At 28.2% G+C, this 12,021-nt stretch overlaps 1 protein-coding gene across 1 annotated transcript in view; it reads left to right on the top strand.

The window, feature by feature from the left end:
• LOC107436458 (proton-coupled folate transporter) overlaps positions 1–12,021 on the top strand; it is a 108,643-nt gene that overhangs the window by 53,097 nt on the left and 43,525 nt on the right. The gene's annotated exons all lie outside the window — the stretch shown is intronic.

Here is a 12,021-nt window from a genome sequence, read left to right on the forward strand (position 1 = left end):
ACATAAGGGCAGAATCCAACTATAGTTCATTCTATACTTTTCTGTATTGAAATCAAAAACGAATAAAAATGCTTACTTTTCCCCGCTTTTCGTATAATTTTGTTCACTTCATTAAAAAAAAAATGTTATTTCCGTAAAAAAAAAAAAAAAAAAAAAAAAAACTGTTGCAATAGCGAAAGTTTAGTAATTTTAAATTCGCTATAAACATACAGTTATGAAAACACGCTGTAATTCCGGACTTCTCGTAATATGCAGGGCTCCTTACATCGAGCTTTTACTGTTTTTGTAATATATGAAAATATTGGGGGAATATATTGAACAGTTACATTATTTTCAAAGATGATATTTTTCCATCAAACAAATCCGAATTACCTTTAAATGAAGTATTTAAAATTGAGCCGACCGACCTGTGTAGGGGGCAGGGAACTATCCTTGCATCAGAAAGGTCCTGGGTTCGNGTTATGAAATAGACACCTTAACCTTGTTTGGCTTGCAAGAAGAAAACTGAAATGAAATACTGTAGTTTTAGATGTCATCGACAACATTGTACATTTATTACATTAGAAGCTACCAAGAAAATAAATAAAAGGCCATTGTATGAATATATGACAGGTTTCTTAAAAATATCAGAACGATTTTGTTGTTTTGAGGAGACAGATAACTTGGCCTGTGGTCACCCACACATAATTCTATAAACATAAGGGCAGAATCCAACTATAGTTCCTTCTATACTTTTCTGTATTGAAATCAAAAACGAATAAAAATGCTTACATTTTCCACTTTTCGTATAATTTTGTTCATTTCATCAAAAAAAAATGTTATTGCCGTAAAAAAAAACTGTTGCAATAGCGAAAGTTTAGTAATTTTAAATTCGCTATAAACATACAGTTATGAAAACACGCTGTAATAACGGACTTCTCGTAATATGACATCGAGCTTTTATCGTTTTTGCAATATATGAAAACATTGGGGGAATATATTGTACAGTTATGTTATTTTCAAAGATGATATTTTTCCATCAAACTAATCCGAATTACTTTAAAATGAAATATTTAAAATTATAATTATTTAAAATAAATATTTGAAGCACTCGGAGCCATATCGTGTTAAGTCCAGTTTTTACTAGTCATATTTTTTACATTCAACTGATTCAAGTTTGTTATTTTTTAAGTTTTCGAAACTTCCAACAGTACAGCAAGCAGATTCTTTTACTGCTTACACTAATGCTTCTTGTAAACCTCTTGCTTGCACAGACTTAGAAAGAAAGCATGGTTGAAACTACCAGAATACAATAAAATTTAACCGTGTTTCTGGTTTTTTGGGAACACCAAAAAAGCATGGTAATTTTTATTGAAACACTTTGGTAATGAGTTTGGTAAAATTAAAAATAAAATATTGTTTTAATTATATGTGATAAAATTTAATAAATGCAGCAAAATTTTGTAATTTTATGATGATACCTTTGAAAAGGACATAAAAACTATTTACTCGGTTTTATTTTATCATTTATTCTGAAATTTAGCTTTCAGTTTTGTATGTTTATTAAGTGATTCATAATAAGCACTATAATTTTGAAAACCAAAATTCCTGGTAAACCATTAGCATAAAAATGGAAACTGTTACCATATGAATGGTTTATATAGCGTATATTTTGGTTTCATTTTCACCACGCTGAGTGGTAATATTGCCGGAATTTTTTTCAGATCAATTTAAAAATGTGGGTCATCATTTACATTGCATCAGGCTCTTCGTATATGTTAATTATTACATTGGTTTATAGTTATAGACTGAATTATTAAACACTTAACCATTTTTAATAATAAATATTCCCATTTAATTTAAGAAAATAATTACTTTCTCAGTTTTCCAAACAGCCCATTTTCCAAATAAAATAATTTAAATAATAATTTAAACATTTAATTGTTTTGTGCAATTTAACTGATGTTGATATTGTGGAGTCTTAACTTCCACGACCTATTTAGCTTACTACAAGCTGTAGCGTGTTAGCTTTGCTTTTAATTTATTTATAATTTATTATTTTTTCTATCATAATTTATCCTTTTATCTTTAATATTTTTTTTAATTTTGGTTTTGTATCACTTTTAATGAACTATTTCAAATTTGATAAGCATTCATTAAATTCAACTAAAATCTGAAGAAAAATAAGCAAAAAAAATTATTATTTATATATTTAACATATTATTTTTAAACAAGCATTCAATGTCACTGACCGCAAGCTGAAACCAATTGCTTGTAAACATTACAACATTAAATTGAATTGTTTACATGATTGTTGGGAACATTTAGGATTTTATCCTGTTTACATAATGACATTTTCAACATCATTTTTTCTGTAATCTTGTCTTAATTACTTTATGATTACTGCACAACATTAATCATTTTAAATAATTGTCATTCCCATCTGTCTATTAACTATTTCAAAGACCTCTTTTCTATTTTCGTTAAAAGAATTCGTATTTTCTGCACGATTGGATGTAAAAAATCAGCAGACACCCCATCAATTGCTCCACATACTTCTTCGACGAGCGGAATCAGTTAAGGTTATTTAACCTGTGTCAAATTGAAATAATGAGTAAGGAAAAACATTATTTGTCACTTCAACAACTTGACAAGAATACGAACTTAAAACGAACGAACGGAACGAAACGAAATACTTTAAGGCAAATTATTTTGAAAAATTTGTTTTTTATCTTTAATTTATTCGAGTAAAATTGAAAATGTTATTATGTAAGAGCAGAGGTACTCAACCTATTTTCACAATCAGAAAAAAAAATATTACCCAGAATAACTTTTGCTCTACTGATCGGGTTTTTACGAACTAAATGCGGATTGATAGGTTGAAAACGGTGATTTTAAATATGCTAATTAGTAATTGCTAGCTTTTAGTTAAGTTTCGGAATTAGACTAAAAATGTACTTTCTCTGAAATAACGAATGCTTGCCATCCGTTTTGGATTCTTAAGCATGAAGATATCGGTGAAGGTGCAATTTGGTCTTCAACACAAAGGCCTTAATCTTAACTTCACTTTTTGCGCTGCCATATCTCAGGAATTATTTAATGGAATCAATTCATTTTCACACATTTCACACCCAATTCTACACAATTTTAGATTTCATTTATCCAAACATAATTCCAAGCAAATATGATTTTTGATAATTACTAATTACTTTCATAGCACTCTAGTTCAAATTCTTTAATGTATAGTGGATGTAGTTTCTTCGTAGAATTTTAAGTATAATTTTTCAGCGCGGAGTAATACATCTGAATTTGTTATGAAGAAGGGATATGTATAGAAAAATAAATAAAATCATTTGTGAAAAATTCATTTATTATGTTAATATCATTATAATGAACATTCCCAAATTATAAAATAAAGAAAGAAATTTCCATAAAAGGTACAAGAGAATCATCCTTGTTCTCTCTTCAAGAAAAGCCGTTAATTACCACTTGCGCTTGCGGCCTAAGCCCCCAGTCCTTACTCCAAGAATAAATTAAAAGTGAATTGTTCCCAATGGACAATTAAGAGCATGGGAAGAGATCCACGGTTGGCGATTTATTCGAGAGATAAAATATCCAAAAACAAAGCCAACCCACCGTCATTAGTATTAAATTTTAAAATAATTTGGTGAAAGCCAATTGCCAAAAACATTGTGAGAATTAGTAGATATAACTGTGTAACTGAAACATTTTTGTGGCAAAAAAATAAAGAGTTATAAATAGATTTTGCTTTCGATCTAGTCGCGACAGTAAATTAATGAGTTTTAGATTTGAATTGAAATAAAAAGTTAGCCGTTACATTGATTGCTAAGAAAACAATAAAATATTTATATTAGCTCTTTATAAAATGTAATGAAAATTTAATAATTGGTCTAAAATAATTTAAATTCAAGTAAGAATGATTATAAAAAATAAATTTAGGAAATTAAAAAAATTTAAAAGCTGGGAAATGTATATAATGCCTATTGTGGCATCACAATTACTTATTATTTTTCATTATTTTTTATTTTTAACAATCATCAATATTATGAAAGGCATATAGATATTTACAACAACTCAAACTACATAATCTTAAATTTAAAAAAATAGCTTTTATAAATTATGGACTATTTTTGCATTGAATTTTCTTTAGATAAACGAATTTTATGCTTGTGTGAAAAATGTTTCGATTTGCTTAAGTTTCCCTGACATGGCGAAATGAAAAAAAAAAGCAAGTGAAATTAACATAAATAGGGCGGCACCTAATTGCGACCATAATTTCAAGATTGTGGCTACTCTCCATATTTTGAAGGTATTTTCTAAGAGATCATACGTTTTGCATCTGATTCCGTAACTTATACTTAACACTACTTAGTTAGCCTATTTGTGATCAATCCCTTGAAACATTAAGACAGTCATTTAGTACGGGAAAATCCGATGATTAGATTAAAAGTTATTTAAAGTGATGTTTTTTTGTTGTCATTTTGTTTACTGCAATTAAGAGCATAGTCTTGAAAGCTAATAGGAAAGTGGGCAGCGTTTTTTTTTCTAAGTTACTTTATTGAAGAATTTGTACTTTTAAGAAGCCTTGAAAATTGAAATATTATAATAGTGGTCACAAAACGACGGCAACAAATTAAAAGAATGACGGGTCCCTGCATTGGAGGATGATATTTTCATAATATTTAATTCTGTATATAACTACAACATTCAATAAATTTAGGACAAAAATGTACCTAATTGTTTCAATAAATTACTTTTAGCATTTTGTTTTTCTAATTTAGCAAAGTTATTGTATCATTATACAAATTTTATCATTAATTATATAACCATTTAGAAACGTTTTAAAGCTGAATTACAACTTCGTGTTAAAAAATTCGGAAATTTACATCATTTTTAGGTCTCATTGAAATTTTCGCAAGCATTTATTGTCAATTTATTGTTAATTATTGTCAATTTATTGTCGCAAGTATTTATTGTTAATTAATCATAATAATAAAAATTAAAATAGTTAGAATATAAATTTAAGTTTAATATACATTATAAATCACTAAAAACTAACTAAAATAAAAAATTTAGTTCAATATAAAAGAAGTTTAATTCTAAGATGGGAGATTTAAAGATCTTAACTTAAAGACATTTAAAATTTAAATTAAAGACATTAATTAAAGACATTAAAAGACATTTAAAGACAAAAAAAAATGCTTCTTCGTGGACAATGATTTGTTTTAAAAAGCTGTTGTGAGTTCGTAATTGTTAGTCATGATTGTGGGTTGTGGGTAAAGATGTGTTCATCTTTAGCCAGTATACGTTATTGTTCATTATGAGAATGTACAGTAGAAACTTCAGGTTCAATTACGGTAAAAAAATACCAACACTCAGGGTGCCAGTATATTTTACCGCAAAATTTAGCGCAACAGAAAATCTGATATACTGTAATTTTAACTGTAAAGTTATTAAATTACTGTATTTAGAGCCGTGATGGCTCAGGGGATAGAGCCTTAACTTTTCAAGGTTCGAATCCCAGAAATGGCTGTTCGATACGACATTCGGCTCGCACCGACCACAGTACTGGCATACAGTATCCTCAGTGGTAGAAAGATCATGGGACGGAGTCCCCTTGCCGTCAGGTTAATCATCGGAGGTTTTCGTAGTTTTCCTCTCCATGTAACGCAAATGCGGATTAGTTCCATTAAAAAGTCCTCCCCGAATTCAAATTTCTCCCATTACTTGATCCAGGAGTTCCCCTTGTCTTCTGGATTGGGTTGAAAATTACAAGTCTACGAAATTGAACGTCAGTAGTCGTGAACCCAAAAATTGGATCGGTTGTTCAGCGCCGGTTATAAAATAAAACTGAATTACTGTATTTAAATAAATATTACTGTAAAAATTTGCGGTACAAAATTTTACGGTAAAAATGAATTTTACGGATGGTGCACTCGGGGTGCCGGTACATCTAACTGTAATTTTTATAGCACAGCGCGAGCGTCAGAGTAAAGAAAAACCTTTTCGAAAGCTAAAAAAAGGTTTGGGGTCTAGTTTTTTAAATTAAAAAAAGTTACTTCACTGAGCTTTGTATATATCCAAAAAAAAAAAAACTGAAGAAAATTAAGAATTATTTTTTAATTTTGAAACTTCTCACCAAAGAGGGGAACATCGCCAAATTGGCGATGCAGTGAAAAAGTTTAACAATTTCCTTTTTTATATCCCAATCGATTCTTCGCAGAAAGATAAAATATGTAATTTCAAACTAAATCTTTGCTTTGGCTTATAATACACACGAAATGTGAATTTTTTAATTTTATTTCTCGATTTCTTTTGTCTAAAATTCTAAAACATTCTTAAAAGTGTATACTAGTCTAGAAGATAAAAACTGTCAAAATTATAACAGTCTTCAGTCAACTTAAAATGTTTTTAATTATCTATTTAATAATTTTATTGGTCGAAACAAAATGTCTATTAAGTGATTTTATTGTGTTAATAATCTTTCTATAAATTCAGTTTTCTATTACTATGAAATTTAAGCAATAAATTTACTTTTTGTTCTCTCATTCCCTCAATTTTTCTACAAATAAAATTTAATTTCGCACATTTACTAGAATTAAGGAACGCGTCGTTCGAAGAAAAAAAATATCTATCTTGATAATCTGAACAAAAGTATTATCAGAATTATATATTTGTTACATGTTTCCATGTCTTATCACTTTGTTTAGAAGAGCTTCCATGGCTATCAGTTTCAGCGATTTTTAACCCTTCGTTAGCTGTTGTCAATCACTGAAAACAATAAATTATTCTTTTCTTAATAACCTTTACGACGATAAATATCAACTCGTCATTTTTTTTATCTACTTGTAGCAGCAGTCAATGACCGTATTGTTTTGATTAATACTAGGTGAAAAAATATGATGGGGTTAGATTTTTGTTTCTTTCGCATAGGGACTATTATTTTTAAATGAAGTGGAGCAGTATTGATTTATGTTTATTGTGTTTTCTTAAAATTACTAAAAAAGTGTCGAACATATATAAAATAAATCAAAGTTAAAATGACTTCTGTGACCTTGAGAATTTAATTAGAACATTTAAGCACGTAAAAGTTAAGTAAGTGGGCTAAATTTTAGAGATTTTCTTTTTTCTTTCTTTTTTTCTCACATTGAAAAAATTATGAGCAAATGCAAAAAAAGAAGAAAAAAAAACACTGATTTATTAAGTATAAAAAGGTGTTTAATATAATGAATTAAAAATCAATTTAAAATTAAAAAATGATGAAGTAGATTTGTTTTCGTATTCATTAGTCCTTAATATTTAAATAGAGATTAGTTAGTGATTACTAATATTTTTTTTCAAATTGCTAAAATAGTAACTATTATGAAAAAAATAATTAAAATTTAAAATAACTTACTTGACTTTGGAAAATTAAGCTACAGTATGTGGTTCTTAAAATTACTAAGAATTTTTCTTTCCGACATTGGCAAAACTGCTGTAAAATGAATAAGAAAGATTGAATCGCAATATTTAAATTTTTAAAAGGGAAATATATTGCTACAACAAAATATAACATAAGATTAAATATAATGAATATTCTCTTTTATTTTTATTTTACAGCAATTTTGCCAATGTCGAAAAGAAATTCTTATTAATTCCTTATATTTAAATATTTAAAAGGAAAAAATTAGGAAAAATATTTTTCGACATTGGCAAAACTGCTATAAAATAGAAATAAAAAGACTAATTCATAATATTTAAATTTTTAAAAGGTGTTCAAAATACGAAATTTATACTGAAAACATGCAGCGTTCACTGTATTTTCTAAATGTTTGTTGGGAATTAAAGATTTTTACTTCTAGGGATTATAAAAGCGTCGCATAAGGATATATTTCAAAGTCGTGTTACCAAAATATTTATACATATTTAGATGAAACTATAATTTTCTTTATTTCTGTTATTGCATGATATGAACATGATTTTTAGATATTGGGGAACTTCACATTTCCTGCTAAAGGCTAAAACGACACTATTAGCTTAAAGCAGAAAAAAATACATAGGGAACAATGCCTCCGAATAATATTATAGTTAAAATAAAAAAAAGTAGATATGTACATAAATGTAAGTACAAAGCTGCGTTTTTCATATGTAAAACCTAAATGCCCTAATATTCTTTAATTCTTTATATAATATTCTATTATATAATTATATAATATTCTTTATATAATTATATAATATTCTTTATATAATTATATAATAATTCTTTATATAACATTCTTTAATTAATATTCTTTTTATTATTTTCTTTTGTTGCAAAATGAGCAATTTTTATGTAGATTTTTATCTTGCCACTCCCCTTTAAGTATTTTTTGGGGGATTATAACAGCATGAACAAATGATCAATATAATTTTTTTTTATTGCTAATTATTTCCTTAAATGATCATAGTATTGCCAAACTAAAATTCCCCAATCAAATCAATTGTTTTTTCAGTCAGATTTTGCTTATTGAATATCAAAAACAATAATCGATTTTGTAGAAAAAAAATTCCTAATCATAAATAACTGTTTCTATTAGATTTAAATAACTGCACTTTTGAAAAATTACGATTTGGAAGTGAACCGTTTTTGGAATAATTTACCTCCAAAGCAGAAAAAGGCACAGATGTTTTATAACCATAAATTATTAAAATATTTAATATAATACAGTCAAACCCCGCTATAGTGAAAACTGTTTATAATGAAATCTCGCATATAGTGAACGAAATGCTCGGTCCCGTACCTCGCTATACACGTATAATATTATTTTTTGTGGATATAATGAACTAAAAGAGTGATAAAGTTGGATATTGTGAACTTTTTTCTGTCTTCGACTGATTTTTTTTCCATTTTTTTTAATAATTTTGAAATGTCTATCTCAAAATAAATACTTACACTGATTTTTAAAACCTTCTATAGAGTGGAATGCTGTGATAGGCATTTTCTCTTGTTTGCTACATTTTTCCATCCTAAACAAAGGCCTACCCAGGCAGATGTATGGAAAAATTTTTCCTTGCAACAGCTAACGATGACAAATATTTTTTTGTACACAAGACGAAGAGTAATAATAAAAAGCAAGTTCACACAATTCTTGTTACACTATGTATTATTTTTCAGTCATTTTTGTATTTCATTTTATGGGTCATTTAATTAAATAATGTATAATGAAAAGGAGTTCAGAATCATTAGTTAAAATTCTTTGCGGAACGGATATAGTGAACTCCGGTTATAGTGAACCAAAATTTCGATCCTTTGAAGGTTCACTATAGCGGGGTTCGACTGTATTTTCCACTTATTTTGGCTTAAATTAATACAAAATAATGAAGAATTATGAAAAATAGGTTTGATAAAAATTTTGCCTCAAGGGGTTAAACATTGTGGCGGCTTTAATATATATTTTCGGCTCTAAGTGACGATTCGGCTCTAAATGACGTGCATTAAGTTCACACTATTCTTGTTACACTACGTATTATTTTTCAGTCATTTTTGTATTTCATTTTATGGGTCATTTATCTAAATAATGTATAATGAAAAGGAGTTCAGAATCATTAGTTAAAATTGTTTGCGGAACAGATATAGTGAACTCCGGTTATAGTGAACCAAAATTTCGGTCCTTTGAAGGTTCACTATAGCGGGGTTCGACTGTATCTTCCACTTATTTTGGCTTAAATTAATACAAAATAATGAAGAATTATGAAAAATAGGTTTGATAAAAACTTTGCCTCAAGGGGTTAAACATTGTGGCGACTTTAATATATATTTTCGGCTCTAAATGACGATTCGGCTCAAAATGACGTGCATTAAGTTCACACTATTCTTGTTACACTACGTATTATTTTTCAGTCATTTTTGTATTTCATTTTTTGGGTCATTTATTTAAATAATGTATAATGAAAAGGAGTTCAGAATCATTAGTTAAAATTCTTTGCGGAACGGATATAGTGAACTCCCGGTTATAGTGAACCAAAATTTCGGTCCTTTGAAGGTTCACTATAGCGGGGTTCGACTGTATCTTCCACTTATTTTGGCTTAAATTAATACAAAGTAATGAAGAATTATGAAAAATAGGTTTGATAAAAATGTTGCCTCAAGGGGTTAAACATTGTGGCGGCTTTAATATATATTTTCGGCTCTAAATGACGAAAGAGAGACATTAGTATTTTTTATGGGGTGTTTATGCTTTACGCCACGTGCAATTACTGCAAACAGAAAACAATCGTTGTCCTCGACTCTCTAATTTAGTCGCTCCACAATTCTATTCATTCGGCGTAATTATTGGCGGAGAAATTTTGAATCTTTATTGAGGGGGTGTGTAAGATTCAAACCTTGAGACTTGTTTTATTTTTATGTTTGTTTTGTGGTAACACAATGCACTTCTATTTCTGCTTAGCATATTTTTTATGTAGTAGTTGATCTTATTTTTAAAGCAATTAACCAAGATAAAGTGTGTTTGTTTGATCAAGCTTTTCAAAAAGTGGTTTTTATATTTTAATTCTTAGCATTTTTTATGAAAAGTTATCCGATTTTTTTGATCTTTTCAAACCTGTATTTTTTTAAAAAGTTGATTTAAAAAAAATTTTTTTTTCTTCCGTTTCTTTTGTTGACTGCGCAATTTTTTGTACTTTGAAGATTATTTCTCACTTTTTTTCATAACAAAATTTTTTTTTCATTTTTAACTCAGTTTTTAAAGATCCAAATCAAAAAATTAAAATTTAAAAACATAGATAGTTTAACATAGTTAAAAGCTACGTAATTTCTAACCGACAATTTATCAGAAATGTTTATATGTAAGTTAAGAAAGTGAAATAATAAAAATCAAAGTGAAATTAAAAAAAAAATGCAGCAAAGATTAAATTTAAAATAAGTCATAAAAGATGTATTGCATTTATTCATCATTAATTGTGATAAGGAAAAGAAATAATTATAATTCTTTAATACCCTGCTGTACAATAATCTAATTGCTTTTGTTCGGGTAATTTTTTTTATTTTCTTTAAATTTTTCTTAACTTTAATTTTCCACCCATATATTATTAACACTTTTTGTTAAAAAAAGTGATTATTTGAAAAAATAACAGTAAAGGAAAAATGGAAATGGTGCGACATGCTGCATTCTGCTAGGTAAACCATATAATTTTTTTTCTTAATAAGTTTTAAAATTAGTGAAAAGTACTATAGTGTAACTAATTCCCGATCAAATTTCGGCAAAAGTACCAGCACTCACAATACCAGTACTTTTTACAGTAAAATTTTATGGAAAAAAAATAATATGCTGAAATTATAATATTAATATTTACTGTAAAATTATTGATAAAGGCGCGGTAAAAGCGGTTTTACGGATGCTGCCAGTACTTTACCATTATTTGATGCGGGAAGAAACAATATTTCCGAAATAACCATCATTAGTGCTGTTTGTGGAAAAAATAATTGAACTCCAGTGATTATATTATCTGATTTCACATGGTTCAGATGAGTGTTCTGATGAGCAGTAGTATACGTTGTTTCATAGTTTTTTCAGTCATAAGTACCGCCAATTTCGGAATTTAGTGAGGATTTACATGGTTTCCTAAACAGAATGCAGCAAACCTTTAATTTTTGCCTTTTTTCTTTTTTTAAAATTTCTTTTTCAGATCTTTGGTCATTCTTGAGACATTCAGCAATTTATGTATCCTAATTACGTTTGTTACTATTTTAAGTTTTAATATTTATAACCATGAAGCGTTTTGACTAGATTAATATAACAGTATATTTATTTTTATTGGGCCGTGGTAGCCCAGTTGGTCAGTAATGGTGTCGATCCTCAACACCACTACACCCACCGAGTAGATGCATTATACGTGCTCGTAAAATCTGTGGAATTAAAAATTCTGTGGTCGGTCGCTTAGATGGACCATGATTTTAGGGATGAGGAGAAAATTTCCTACCTGTCAGATCTGTGTCTAAATTGAAGTGTGTTTATGAATGAGAGGTGCTGTTATTTTTCCTGGGAGTCCTGAGCTAAGTCGCCC

Source organism: Parasteatoda tepidariorum, chromosome 3, assembly GCF_043381705.1.
Source record: "Parasteatoda tepidariorum isolate YZ-2023 chromosome 3, CAS_Ptep_4.0, whole genome shotgun sequence".
NCBI lineage: Eukaryota > Metazoa > Arthropoda > Arachnida > Araneae > Theridiidae > Parasteatoda > Parasteatoda tepidariorum.